Genomic DNA, 14,453 nt, shown 5'->3' on the forward strand with positions numbered 1-14,453 from the left:
AAGAGTGTGTAATACTTTCACAAATACTCCTAATTGAAAAACGTAGAAAAAAAACCCTTACATGTATGATAAATATGTCTTACAGATCTTCTTCCCTTTAACAAAAAAAAAATGCCCACCAAAGAAAATTATAAACATTTATAATCACCTCTTACCAGACAATGTTCAGTACATTTTGAAGACTGCTCTTTTAAAGTACAAGTAAGTCTTGCCTAAAAAGTTCTTCTTAGTCAAAACAAAACAAACAACCTACAGGTTTTTACAGTGTAACAAGATAACCATAAAAGGAAAACAAAGATTTGAATAATATGCACTCTTTTTAAGCAATATGAAACTTATGCTAGAGTGAACCTATATGCAGAAAAGGTTTAACATAAGTCATTTACTCTATAACAACCCTCACCTATTTTTTCATTACATTCACTTTCAGTCTGCATTTACCTGATTATAATATACTCCTCTATTCCTAACATTTCCTATAAACTGGAAGTTAGATCTAAAGGTTTAATTAGAGGCACCTGGCTGGCTCAGTCAGTAACACATGGGACTCTCGATCTTGGAGGTAGAAATTCAAGCCCCACGTTGGGTATAGAGAATACTTAAAAATTAAAAAAAAAAAAAAAAAATCTTTAAAGGTTTAATTATATTTACTTACTAATTAAATCTTTGTGGCAAGGGATATACTGTATGTTTCAAAAGGCATACACTGCCTGGTAGTCCCACAATGATTTACCTTTCAAATCAAATATCTCATGAATCATTAACAATGGAGTAAAACTTCTGGAGTTAAGAGACTGAAGAGGCATAAGTGGTATTCATTAATTAATTCGGCAGATTAATATTCAAGTCAAATGATTTTAGGGGTGCCTGAGTGGCTCAGTCGGTTGAGCCTCCGACTTCAGCTCAGGTCATGACCTCACGGTTCATGAGTTCAAGCCCCACATCGGGCTCTGTGCTGACAGCTCAGAGCCTAGAGGCTGCTTCAGATTCTGCCCCTTCCTCGCTGCTCTCTGCCCCTTCCTCGCTCATGCTCTGTCTTTGTCTCTCAAAGATGAATAAACGTTAAAAAAAATATTTTTTAATGATTTTATTCTAAAAGGGAAAAAAAAACAAAAACAGGGTAGTACACAGGTTTTTTGAATATGGCCCATTACAAATATGGACTCTTCATTAAGTCAGTTAATTTCTCAAGAGGTCGCTCAACTTAAAAAGTAAGAAAAAATTCTTTATAAGGAGAACATGCAGATATTAAAATTCGAAGCCCAGTTTCTCTGTTCCTCCTTGTTCAACCGACAGTCACATCTCCTTGTGCAGTGCCAGCCAGCTCCCTGAGAAAGGATGGTTAAGGTCAGAGAAAATGGATTTGGCCACATAGGACACCTGGTCACCAGGGCGGCTTTTAACTCTGGCAAAGTTAATATTGTTGACATCAATGACCCCTTCACTGACCTCAAATACATGGTCTACATGTTCCAGTATGATTCCACCCATGGCAAATTCAATGGCACAGTCAAGGCTGGAAACAGAAAACCTGTCATCAGTGGAAAGCCTATCTCCATCTTCCTGGAGGGAGATCCTTCCAGCATCAAACAAGGTGATGCTGGTGCTGAATATGTTGTAGAATCCACTGGTTTCTTCCCTACCATGGAGAAGACTAGGGCTCACTGGAGGGTGGGGCCAAGAGGATCATCATCTCTACCCCTTTTGCTGATACCCCCATGTCTGTGATGGGCATGAACCATGAGAAGTATGACAACTCCTTCAAGATTGTCAGCAATGCCTCCTGTACCACCAACTGTTCAGCTCCTTCGGCCAAGATCATCCACGAAAACTTTGGAATCATGAAAATACTAATGACACAGTCCAGGCCATCAATGACACCCAGAAGACTGTAGGTGGCCCCAATGGGAAGCTGTGGCATGATGGTTAAGGGGCTGCCCAGGTCATCATCTCTGCTTCTACAGCCAAGGATGTGGGCAAAGTCATCCAAGAGCTGAACAGGAAACTCACTAGTTTGGCTTTCCATGACCCTACCGTCAATGTGTCAGCCATGGACACCAGACCTGCTGCCTAAAGAAAGCTGCCAAACATGATGACATCAAGAAGATGGTGAAGCAGGCATTAGAGGTCCCCCTCAAGAGCATTCTGGGCTCCACTGGGGACCAGGCTGTCTCCTGCAACTTTAACAGTGATACCCACTCTTCCACCTTTGATACCTGCGCTGGCACCGCCCTCAATGACCACTGTATCAAGCTCATTTCCTGGTACGACAATGTATTTGGCTATAGCAACCAGGCAATAGATTTTATGTTCCATATGGCCTCCAAGAAATAAGAGTCCCCTGGACCAGCCCCATTGAAAGCATAAGAGAGAGAGGGAAGCCCTCAGCTGCTAGAGAGTCCTTGCCACAAATCATCCCCTAACACAACGAGACCCCTCTTGACCTTGACAGTTTCCATCCTAGACCCTCTGAAGAAGAGGGGCTTAGGGAACCCCACTTTGTCATCCACATCAATAAAGTACACTGTATCCTCCCAACAAAACAAATAAATACAGTAAAATTAAATTAAATTAAATGCCAATCTTATTTTTAAAACAAGTGTTTCAAATTTACTTTAAATTTTGTAATAGTTAAGTAACTCTTTTCTAGTCCATGATATAAGCATTTTAGCTAAGAAAACTTAGTCACTGATAAATTTTATGTCAAAATTAGAAATGTGCGTATTTTATATAATGGTTATCTTTCTAATACCACCAAATTTTAGAATTCAAAGAGAACATAAAGACTACAATTATGACAGTTACTATTTACATAATGAAACCAAGGCCAATCAAAGTTGCTTTTATATCCAGGGCTACCCCACTGGTCAGCAGCAAAACAGCACTTTGAACCCAATTACTCCCAGAACAAGGTAGTGGAAGTGTTATCAAGCAGCTGGTCATAAGGAAAAAAAAAAAAACTGTTTCTATAGCGACAATACATATGTTTAACTTACTAACAATATTCACAGCTACCACAAAGCAAGCATCTATATACCATATGGCAGGTATATACACACCACACATGATCTGCAATTCTTACCACACTCTCCAACTTTTTCTTAATAGTTAAGGAAACTGGAACTCATAGTTTAAGCAATTTACCAGAATCACACAGCTAGTAAGTAATAGACTCCACATTGTTCTGACCATAGAAAAAGCCTAAGCATCTCTTACCTCACTGTCTTACCCTGGCCACACTGTAACTCGTAAAGAGCCAAAGTTTAAAGGAAACAGGTGATTTCAACCTTCAACTCTTACTTAAATTTTCAAGTGATATCCCAAAAATGTTTTATTTTTTTAAAATATTTTTATCTTAGATAGCATGAGTGCACAAGCTGGGAGAGGGGCAGAAGGAGAGACAGAGAGAATATTAAGCAGGTTGCACATGCAGCCCAGAGCCCCACACGAGGCTAGATCCCACGACCCTGGGATCACAACCTGAGTGGATTCAAAAGTTGATGCGCAATTGACTGAGCCACCCAGGCACCCCCAAAAGTATTTTTAAAAGCAAAACCAAAATAGTTAAAAACTATGTTACATACAGACTTAATTTGGGATACGATCTTTTCCCCTTCCTGCACTTGATCTTGGGAGATTCATTTAGAGAAAAAATAAAACAAAAGCTGATCATCAAGACACTCTACCCCTACACAGTAAGGAAAAAATGATCTCATTCTAGGAGGGTCTCTGGGTCTTAAGACCATAGCCTTGGGGCACCTGGGTGGCTCAGTCAGTTAAGCATCCAACTCTTAATTCAGCTCAGGTCATGATCTCATGGTGAGATCGAGCCCTTTGTGGGGCTCTGTGCTGTTTGCAGGGAGCCTGCTTGGGATTCTCTTTCTCTCTCTCTGTCCCTCCCCAGCTCATTCCCTCTCTCTCTCTCTCTCAAAATAAATACATAAACATTAAAACAAACAAACATGGGGGCACCTGGGTGGCTCAGTCAGTTGAACGGGCGACTCTCGATTTTGGCTCCAGTCACAATCTCACAGTTTGTGAGTATGGCCTTCACTTCACGTGAACCAAGCCATTTAAATCAACCACTGGTGAGATTTTCTAAAGCAGTGATTCTTAGCATGTGGTCCAGCTGGAATGGAGTCTGGAGATAGATGAAAATTTGAGGCATATTTTGCAAAGTAGGAATGAAGTATTCCCCAAAATGAAAAAGACAGGCAGTCTATCTAAATAACACTGGAGTATTATCATCACCACTTATTTGTATTTAATGCAGCCATTACTATTCTATTCTCATCTCATACTCTTCCAAAACATCCAAACTTTTCCAACAAGGTAATTCCTTTCTAAAATAATCCTTTATTACTAGATTCCACTGTGCAGCACCAAAACCAAAGGAATTTTTTGTTCAGAGTTTCCATTTTGTCCAGGCCTTAATCCTCTATGTTATCTGCTAAAAATACACAACACTTGCATTTTTCTTTCGAAACATAAGCTAATTTTTATTTAACAGTCTTATGGAGAAAAATGACAATTACTTTAACTTAAGCACCCTTCAAAAACCTCTTTGGGAGAGGATCAGACTAAGACAAGAAATTAGCAAACATCAAGTTGTATGGCAGGGAACTTGGATGTAGCTCAGTCATTTGTTTCAGCACATCATTCAGCTCTTTTAGTAACATTTTAAAAGGGCCAATCTAGGAACCTAAAAAACTCTGGTAAAATATCTTTATTTCGCACATGAGGAAACTGAGGCTCAAAGATATTGAGTGGCCCCAAAATACAAATTGCATGGCATTAAAACTCAGACCTCCTGACATCTTTTATAATCCGGCAGTAATAGGGACATGGTGACCAAGCAGTCCAGGGCCCCCAAATAAGATCACATCCCCAGACCTCAGACAGGGCTTTAAGCAAGAGACTCAGAACATTCCTCATCTAGCTAGCAACTCCTTCCCCGCGCCCAACAGTAAAACTCATGTGTGTGCACAGATAGACACACATGCAGGAACAGACATGCATACACACAAAAACATACATTCCCCAAATTGTTTAAGAATTACAAAAAAAAATAGCTGACTCCAAATAGCAGTTGACCTGTAATGAACTGTAGCACAGAAAGCTGCTGATAAAGTAAATATAATCTCACCTACAAATTTACCTACAAATGTTTCTATACCTTCTGTTTTAAAGTACGTGCACAAAAGGTAATCACTTCACTAAAAAGAAACAAGTATGCTTTTAAAAGTCTGTATGTTTTTTTATGTTTGAAAATGCAGTTTAGGATGAAAGTACAGATTAGAATTTAAATCTCTAGCAATTATACCATTTAATGTCAATATCTAAGACTTATCATCTATACCCACCTATTTCCCGAAAGGCTGTAAAGCTCACAAGATAAATAAAAGAAATGTAAAAAATAAAAAATAAAAATGTAAAAAAAAAAAAAAACTGCGCCTGGGTGGCTCAGTTGGTTAAGTGTCCGACTTCGGCTCAGGTCATAATCTCACGGTTCATGAGTTCAAGCTCCACATCCGGCTTGCTGCTGTTAGCATGGAGCCTGCTTCGGGTCCTCTGTTCCTCCTCTCTCTGCCCTTCCCCCATGCTCTCTCTCTCTCTGTTTCTCTCTCTCAAAAATAAACAGTCAAAAAATAAAAATAAAAACATATAGAGATGGCAAGATTTCACTAAAAAAATCCACCTTAATACAGTTTATTGTGTATTAAATTTAATACTGAGTTTCCTATCAATAGGAAAACCTTTATATATTATATAATTCTCCTTGACTCATTAAAAGAAGCAATGCCATTTTATCTGGTGAGACTCCTTCTTTCCTGGAACTAAACTTTTAAAAAAAAAGTATCATAGGAATTGTTATATACATATAGGATCCTGAGTGACAGCAAAAGCAGAACAGAGCCATTCTTCACAGGGACTTTTCTCCTGTGAAAAAAAGTCACAGGGAAAATGCAACTCGTGAAAGCATTTTGATCCATTCCGTTTTTTCCTTCTACTCCTTCAACAGAGCAGAACAACGTCTCAGCCCTAATCTGAGTTAACCCATACCTCTTATAAAGAATCTCCCTCTGCCTTCCTGTTCCCCGCTGTGCCTGAAGTACTTAGCATTGCTCCAACCACCCAAGAGTACAGAAAGACAACAGATCCAATTCTAAAACAAAGACTGTGACCAAACAGAAAATATATTCAGAAGTCAAGTATAAAAACCTCTGCCACCCCTCAAGATAGGAAATAATATTCCTCTTTATTACAAGTCAGCTCCTGAAAGAGCCTGCACATCTGGCTTACCAAAGTTCTGTGAGAAAACTGCCTATTCGCTCCAATTCCCTCTATACAAGCATAAAAGACCACTAACTTCATCTGTCATCATTCTTCTCCAAACTGCTCTGCAGTTTAAGACCAGCAAACTTGTTTTTGTTTCTAAACTACATTCATTCAGCAAGTATTTATCAACTACCAACCACATGCCAGGCACAGGCTGGGCTCTAGGGAGACACTGGTAGGTGAAACAAATGGGGATCCCGGCCTGCAAAGCGTGCAGTGGCCTTGTGCAGGAGGCGGCTTGTGAAGAAAATGAGTGGCATATGTAACAACAGCACTAATGGCATTATATGCCAGGTACTTTTTGGAACATATTCATATTTTAATTGTCTTAATCCTCATGATAATCCTCTGAGAGACACATTTTTTGTACAGAGAAGGAAACTGAGGTGCAGAGAAGTCAGGTAACTTGTCCAAGGTCATTACAAAGCAAGTAATATAATATATACTTACCAAGTGTAAGCTGTATGAAAGAAACTAAAAGAAGGGGATTCGTGGGGTGGGAGAGTACACTTACTCTTCTGAGAAGTGTTCCAGTTGCTGTCAGAGCAGCAATTCTCACAGGCCTGTGGGACCTTTCAGGGCATCCACAAGGTCAAAACTATTTTAATACTAATAAAGCATTATTTGCCTTTTTCACCATGATGACATTTGTACTGAAAGTGCAAAAGCAATGATGAGTAAAATGTGTTTGCAGTTAAAGAACAAAAAGTTCATTTAAGAATGCCCGTGATGAAGCAATAAAAATTATAAATTTTGGGGGGACGCCTGGGTGGCTCAGTCAGTTAAGTGTCCGACTTCGGCCCAGGTCATGATCTCACAGTTCGTGAGTTCCAGCCCCGCGTCAGGCTCTGTGCTGACAGCTTGGAGCCGGGAGCCTGCTTGGGATTCTGTGTCTCCCTCTCTCTCTGCCCCTCCCCAGCTCATGCTCGCACTCTGTCTCTGTCAAAAGTAAGTAAACTTTAAAAAAAAAATTATAAATTTTTAAAAATCTCAACCCTTGAGTACTTCCTTTTAATATTCTGTGTGATGAAATGGGAAGTGTGCATAAAGCATATACGCTGCATATCAAATCATGTTGTCCCAAGAAAAAGCACTTACGCAATTGCTTGAGTTGCAAAACCAAACTGTTTGCATGGAACACCAGTTTTACTTGAAAGAAGAACAGGGATCCCTGGGTGGCTCAGTTGGTTAAGTGTCCAACTTGAGCTCAGGTCATGAGCTCGCCTTTCGTGAGTCTGAGCCCTGCATGGGGCTCTGTGCTGACAGCTTGGAGCCTGGAGCCTGTTTCAAATTCTGTGTCTCCCTCTCTCTCTGCTCCTCACCTGCTCGTGTTTTGTCTCTCTCTCTCAAAAATAAATAAACTTTAAAAATTTTTAAAAAAGAAAGAAGAACAAATACATTACTATTGGTAGACATATTCTTGACAACGATTAAGTGAATCTGTTACTTCAAGGCAAACAACTGAGAGTATTATTGCCAATGGTAAGAATTTGTGTTTTCAAATGAAAATTAGAATTCTGGAAAAATTGAAGCTTGACAGCTTCCAAACGCTTAAAGGATTTTCTGATGAGGCTGGTGATATTAACAAATATGACTTAAAAAAAAATTTTTTTTTAATGTTTATTTATTTTTGAGACAGAAAGCAAGCAGGGGAGAGGCAGAGAGAGAGGGAGACACAGAATCCAAAGTAGTTCCAGATTCTGAGCGGTGAGCACAGAGCCTGACACAGGGCTCAACCCCAGGAACCATGAGATCATGACCTGAGTCAAAGTCAGACCCTTAACTGACTGAGTCACCCAGGCACCCCAACAAATGTGTTTTTTTTTTAATATTGTACAATGAGGTGTACCCACATTTAGAAAATCTGCATAACTCAGCAAACCAGTATTTTCAAACGACCAATCCATAATGTTAACATCAGGACTCAGTAAGAGATCCATTCAATGACTACATACATAGACCAATGTATTTTACTTTAACAGTGGATGAAAACTTCATTGATTAGAGTTTCAGACTCCACATTGTAACTAACCTTTAAGAAATTACCTTTTTAAAAAAAAAAAAAGTTTATTTATTTTGAGAGAGAGTGAGGGCACAAGCAGGGGAGGGGCAGAGAGAAAAAGAGAGAGAATCCCAAGCAGGCTCCACACTGTCAGTGTGGAGCCCAAAGTAGGGCTCAAACTCATGAGCTGTGAGATCATGATCTGAGTTGAAACCAAGAGCCAGACACTTAACTGACTGAGCCACCCAGGCGCCCCAAGAAATTACCTTTTAATATCAAAGAAAAATATCCACAACTATCTGAAAAGGTTATTAAGATACTCCTCCCTTATCTAACTATATATCTCTGTGAGGTCAAACTTTCTAGGCTACAACCCACGCCTCATATCACAAATGTTTGAATGCAGAAGCAGATGTAAGAATCCAGCTGTCTTCTAGTAAGCCAGATATTTAAAGATTATTCTTAAATGTAAAACAGTGCTGTTTTTTGGAAAGTTATTTTCTCATTAAAAATGATATCTATATGAACATATAATAGACTTACTGTTACTATTTTCAGCTGATACAGGAAATATTTAAAGTTTTCTCAGTTTTAATTTCTAATACAGTAAATGCCTACAGACCTAATCCACATTTTGGGGACTTCATAATTTGTAGAGTGGAAAGGGGTCCTGAGACCAAAAGTTTGTTGTCTTCAAGTGTGAAGGGAGGCCCATGTGGCTGCACCATATAGAAAAGAGAAAAGAATGGTAAGATATGTCATTGAAGAGATATCCAGAGGTCAGATCATACAGCTTGACAGCCATAAGAAGTTTGAATTTTACTCATAGAATAATTGAGGCATTTTAAGCAAAATGACATGATCAAATTTATGTTTTAAAAAAGGGCAGCTGTGTATAATACAGGAAACAAAGTGAATGAATTATGGCTGGAGGATTTTCAAAAAGAAACAGATAAATCTGTGATGTATTTTTGAAAGTTAAATTACTTTGATGTTAAGCTCAAAATGAAGTTCCAAGCAACATAAAATGTTTCCTGTTTCCATTTGCATGTTAACGCAGTTGGTTCTATGATCAAACTGGAGGTAGGGTGAAGAGAATCAAGCTACCCTATATTCTAGAAATGTCACAAGTACACTAAGTCCATACACAATATGAATGTTTAATGTTACTTTTAGTCACAGTTTCAAATTTTTCTTAAAATGGAATACCATGAAATATTAACTTACAAATCCTATCCTTGTGGATCACATACCAGGGGAAAAAATGAACCTGCAGATTTAGTCATTCAACAATGTAGTGGACACTGTGTTAGATGCCACGGATATAGACAGAAACCATCCCAGCCCTTGTGAAACTTGCATTATAGAATGATTACTGGTAATCTTTGAGGATTCATGGTAGAACACTAAAAGTGTTTCAAATAATTTATTCATTTAAATAAATATTTATTGAGTACACACTGTGTGCCAGGATCTGGAGACAAAAAAGATGAGTAAGACATGGATTCTGCCCTTCAGAATTTCACCGTCTGGTAAAAAGAGACAAAATTACACTTCCAATTATGACAGGGAGTGTCATAAGCACTGTTACAGAGGCCATGTGTGATGTACCAATTCAAAATGGAGTGAAAAAAAAAAAAAAAAAAGGAAGCGAAAGTCTGGGTGATGTATGGAAATGCTGAATCACTATCATCTACACCTGAAGCCAGTATTCCACTGTATGTTAACTCCCTGGAATTTATATAAAAACTTAAAAAAACAAGCAGTGAAAAAGTCAGTCAGAAAGGAGAAATACCTGAGTACTAAAGAAATCAGCTAATATATAGAGTAGAGAAAGGTCTGAGAAATGAAAATCCCTTGCAAGTGAGACAGGGATGTAAATAGGGCAGAAAGGTTGGTATTCAATGTGTGAGTTTCAAATTTCCAATTTTAAAAAGGGGCCAAACAACAATTCTATAATCCACATATCCGTCAACTGGATATCCATACTCAAAGGAATTGCTCACTACTCGATAAAGTTTGAAAGCACTATAGAGAAAAAAATTACCAACCCATTCCTAGAGACCAAAATGAGTTCACAAAGAGATAATATTCCCCCCACCTAAAGTCAGCTTTCCACAAAGCACTTGATATTATTTCACCTAAGACATAGTCTTGACCCTCCAAGAGATTACCTTCCAGAGGTAGAGAGATGTGGCAGCCACTAATGACAGAACAACGCAACAAATTTAACAGTCCAAGTGAGTTAAAGGTGTTATGACCGGCTCTGCCTATATAGAGCAGAGACAAATGGGGTGAGGAAAGCCTTCACAGAGATGGTGAGGTAAGTGGTATCTTGAAAGATGAGTGGGTGTTTGACACTGTAGACAAAGGGGACAGAGAAGGCACTATACACAAAAGCCTATGTTAAAGCAGTGATGCCATGCAAGGCCTATTTAGAGAGCTGCAAATAGACCAGTTTTATTGAGAGGCAAAAGGAGCTAAGAAGGGGTGACAAGGGATAAGGACAGACACACTGGGCATTGATCACTATGCTCGAGTTTGAATTTTACCCAGTTAGTAAAAGAAAAGCATAAGTAAAAGAAGAGTGACCAGAATCAGAGTTGCCCTTTTTTGATATGAACAATTAAACTGAAATATTTTAGAATGACTCTGACAGTGAGGGGCACCTGGGTGGCTCAGTCGTTTGAGCGTCCACTCTTGATTTCAGTTCAGGTCGTGAGTTCACAGTTTGTGAGATTGAGTCCCACGATTGGCTCTGCGCTGACAACACAGAGCTGCTTGGGATGCTGTCTCCCTCTCACTGCCCCTCCCCCCACTCACACGCGTGCTCTCTCTCTCAAAAATAAATGAACATTTTTAAAAATACTTAAAAAAAAAAGAATGATTTTGAAAATGAAAAGATGGTTTGGAGGGGGTAAGAAGCAATTAGGAGACTATGTTAGGAATATACAAGAAAGGATAAGAAACTTAACTACATACAATCTCCTAAACTCAACTCATCTTTCCTGCCAAACCTGCTCCTTCTCCTGGATTCTTTACTTCAGTAAATGGTGTAAGTCTCCTAGGGCTGTCATAACAAATCACTACAAACTTGGTGGCTTAAAAGAACAAAAATTTATTCTCTCACAGTTCAGGATGCCAAGAGCTCAAAACCAAGCTATTGGCAGGCCTGTTTCCTTCTGGATACCCTGAAGGAGAAACTGTTCCGTGCATGTCTCCTAGCTTCTGACAGCAATCAGGATTGACAGCAATCCTGGGCATTTCTCAAGACTGTTGACATGTCACCCCAATCTCTAATTCTTCCTCCACATAGCCTTCTTCTCAGTGTCTCTGTGTGTCCTAAGTGTCTCTTATCAGGACAATCTCATTGGATTTAGGGTCCACTCTAATCTGCTATGATCTTATTTCCACCCTTGAATTATTACATCTGCAAAGACCTTATCTCCAAATAAAGTCACATTCTGAGGTTCTGGGTGTATATGAATTTGGGGGGAGACTACTATACTCAAACAGCTACCACCTAATCCATTTCTCAAACAGAAATGTGGTGGCATCCTTAACCCCTCCTTGTCCTCATCCTCTGCACATACATAATTATTAAATCCTGTTTCTACTTCTTAATTGAAGGTTATTCCTTTTCTTCATCCCCATTACCATTTTCATTTCAATAACGCTCTTGTCAACATAGCAAACTCCTTGCTACAACACTGGATTATTACTCACATTACTGTGCTTGTTACTAAACAAGTATTGTTGGAGAAAGTCACACAACAAGGCAGACTGGCTGTATCATGAATTTATGATAACTAACTCCAAATAAGTCTCCAACATTGCCTGGCGGTCCCTCTGTTTCTCTGGCCAACTGGCTCTTCCACTCTTCCATAACTATTTCAAATCTCTTCACTCTCTCCAAGCTCTTACTCTCACCCACTTTCAGCAGTTGTCCCCAGCTCCAATTTCACAGAGAACAAAGAAGCCATCAGACAAACACTCTCAACCTCCCACCTCCTGCTCTCACAGTCTCCCTCTCCCTCCAAGTGTAACAGCTGGCCTTTCAATGTGAGGCCATTCTCTCTACATGTATCTTAGATCTCCTCTTCATTCAGAAATCTTACTACTACTACTTACCCTTCTCTTTTGCTAGAATATTCAGCTTCCCTCTCAACTAGATGCTTCTCATTGGCTTATGCACATTTATTGGCTTATACATGCAATACCCCCCTGGAATTCTACACTCCTCCTTCCTGCTACCTATCCAGCCACACTCACTCTTTCTGCCTGCTTTTCTCTCTACCTCCTCCTTCCCCCACCAGGCATAAATATGTGCTTTGGGAGAAACTGGTTTCTCTAGTTCTAGAGCTTTGGTCCCCTTACTTAATCTTGGTAAAATGGGAATAATAATAGTAAACCTATCACACAGGACTGTTGTGAGAATTACATGACTGAATATATGCAAAACACTAAAAGCAGAGCCTGACCAATATTAACTGATCAGTAAGGTTAGCAACATAACTATTGTTAATAATAACTCATGTCCATCTATCTATTCAGCCAACTGACATCTTGGAGTCATCCTAAATTCCCTCATCTCTCCATTCCAATCCATTTCTAGACTTTATTTTTACCTCCCAAGTCTCTCTTGTTCTGTCACCTCCATCTCACTATCCTACCCTGCACGATCATCCTCTCATATGGATCAAAATAAGAATCTTCTAAAGGATTTCCTGCATTCATTCTTGTCATTATCCCAAACTCTCTCCTTAACCCTAGTCTCAGTGAGCTATGCTAATCTCCTATCTGAGGTCACCATCCAGTTTTAAACATCTCCCACTGGTATGATAGAGCCCCCAAATCTACTGCATGGCCTATAAAATCATGTAGATATCGTCCCTAACTACCCGTTCAAACTTATCTTGCATCTCACTCCTTGGGCCATCTGCTCTTATAACACATACCAACTCTCTGTCAGTTCTTCAAGTGCATTATGCACTTGACCATCACAGTGTGTTCCACTTTCTGTTCTCTCAACTGGAATGTTGAATGATATTCCTGTTTCTCTTGGCCTAATTAATTCCTACTTATGCTTTATGTCTTAACTCAATGGCCACTTCCAGAAGGAAGCCTTCCTTGATCCCCCAGAACAAGCTTGATCCCCCATTACACTATGTACCTTTCATAATACTCATCAAAGTTGGAATTTCACACTTACGTGATAATTATTCCAATTAACTCCCCAACAGAATTCAAACCTTGTAACAGCAATAACTATGTCCATTTTGGTCTCCATTGTATCCCAAGTACCCAATACAGCATCTGGCACAGAATTAGTCCTCAATAAATACAGAGTGAATCAATATTAACCTTCAAGTTCAACGGTGCAAAATGGCCTTACCACTTGTTTAAAAACAGAACAGTGTTAAAGCAGTAAAAGGACAGTACATCATCAGTTCATCGTAAACATGGCTCTAAACCAAAAGTTTCTCTTCTGATGGTTGTGAACAGTAAATCACTTTAAAAAGATATACTGATTCAGGGGGGCCTGGGTGGCTCAGTCGGTTGAGTGTCCGACTTCGGCTCGGGTCATGATCTCACAGTTCTTGAGTTCAAGCCCTGTGCTGACAGCTTGGAGCCTGGAGCCTGCTTCCGATTCTGTGTCTCCCTCTCTCTCTGCCCCTCCCCCGCTCATGCTCATGCTCTCTCTCTCTCTCTCTCTCTCTCAAAAATAAGTAAACATTAAAAAAAATTTTTTTTAAATAAAAAAAAGATATACTGATTCAGCAATTGTTGGGGGAGGGAAAGGAAGATGTGACAGAAGATATATTGTTTTGCTGTTATTTTACTTTTATTATTATTATTTTTTTAAGTAGGCTCTATACCCAGCACGGAGCTCAATGTGGGACTCAAACTCACAACCCTGAGATCAAGACCTGAGCTGAGATCCAGTCAGATGCTTAACCAACTGAGCCACCCAGGTGCCTCATGTTTTGCTGTTATTTTAGAGAAGGGGTAAATAGGCAGAAAATTGCATTTCCAGATAGACAGGTGGGTTTTTCTAAAGTATTGGTTCTCAATCTTTGTACTACTCTAACACACTACTATAACTATTACT

At 39.4% G+C, this 14,453-nt stretch overlaps 1 protein-coding gene and 1 pseudogene across 2 annotated transcripts in view; one reads left to right on the forward strand and one right to left on the reverse strand.

Annotated features, from left to right (window-relative positions):
• The window catches only part of GOPC (golgi associated PDZ and coiled-coil motif containing), a 39,165-nt gene that overhangs the window by 21,368 nt on the left and 3,344 nt on the right, over positions 1-14,453 (reverse strand). The gene's annotated exons all lie outside the window — the stretch shown is intronic.
• LOC115514340 lies at positions 1,339-2,366 on the forward strand (annotated as a pseudogene).

Source organism: Lynx canadensis, chromosome B2 (genome assembly GCF_007474595.2).
Source record: "Lynx canadensis isolate LIC74 chromosome B2, mLynCan4.pri.v2, whole genome shotgun sequence".
NCBI classification, from domain to species: Eukaryota; Metazoa; Chordata; class Mammalia; order Carnivora; family Felidae; genus Lynx; species Lynx canadensis.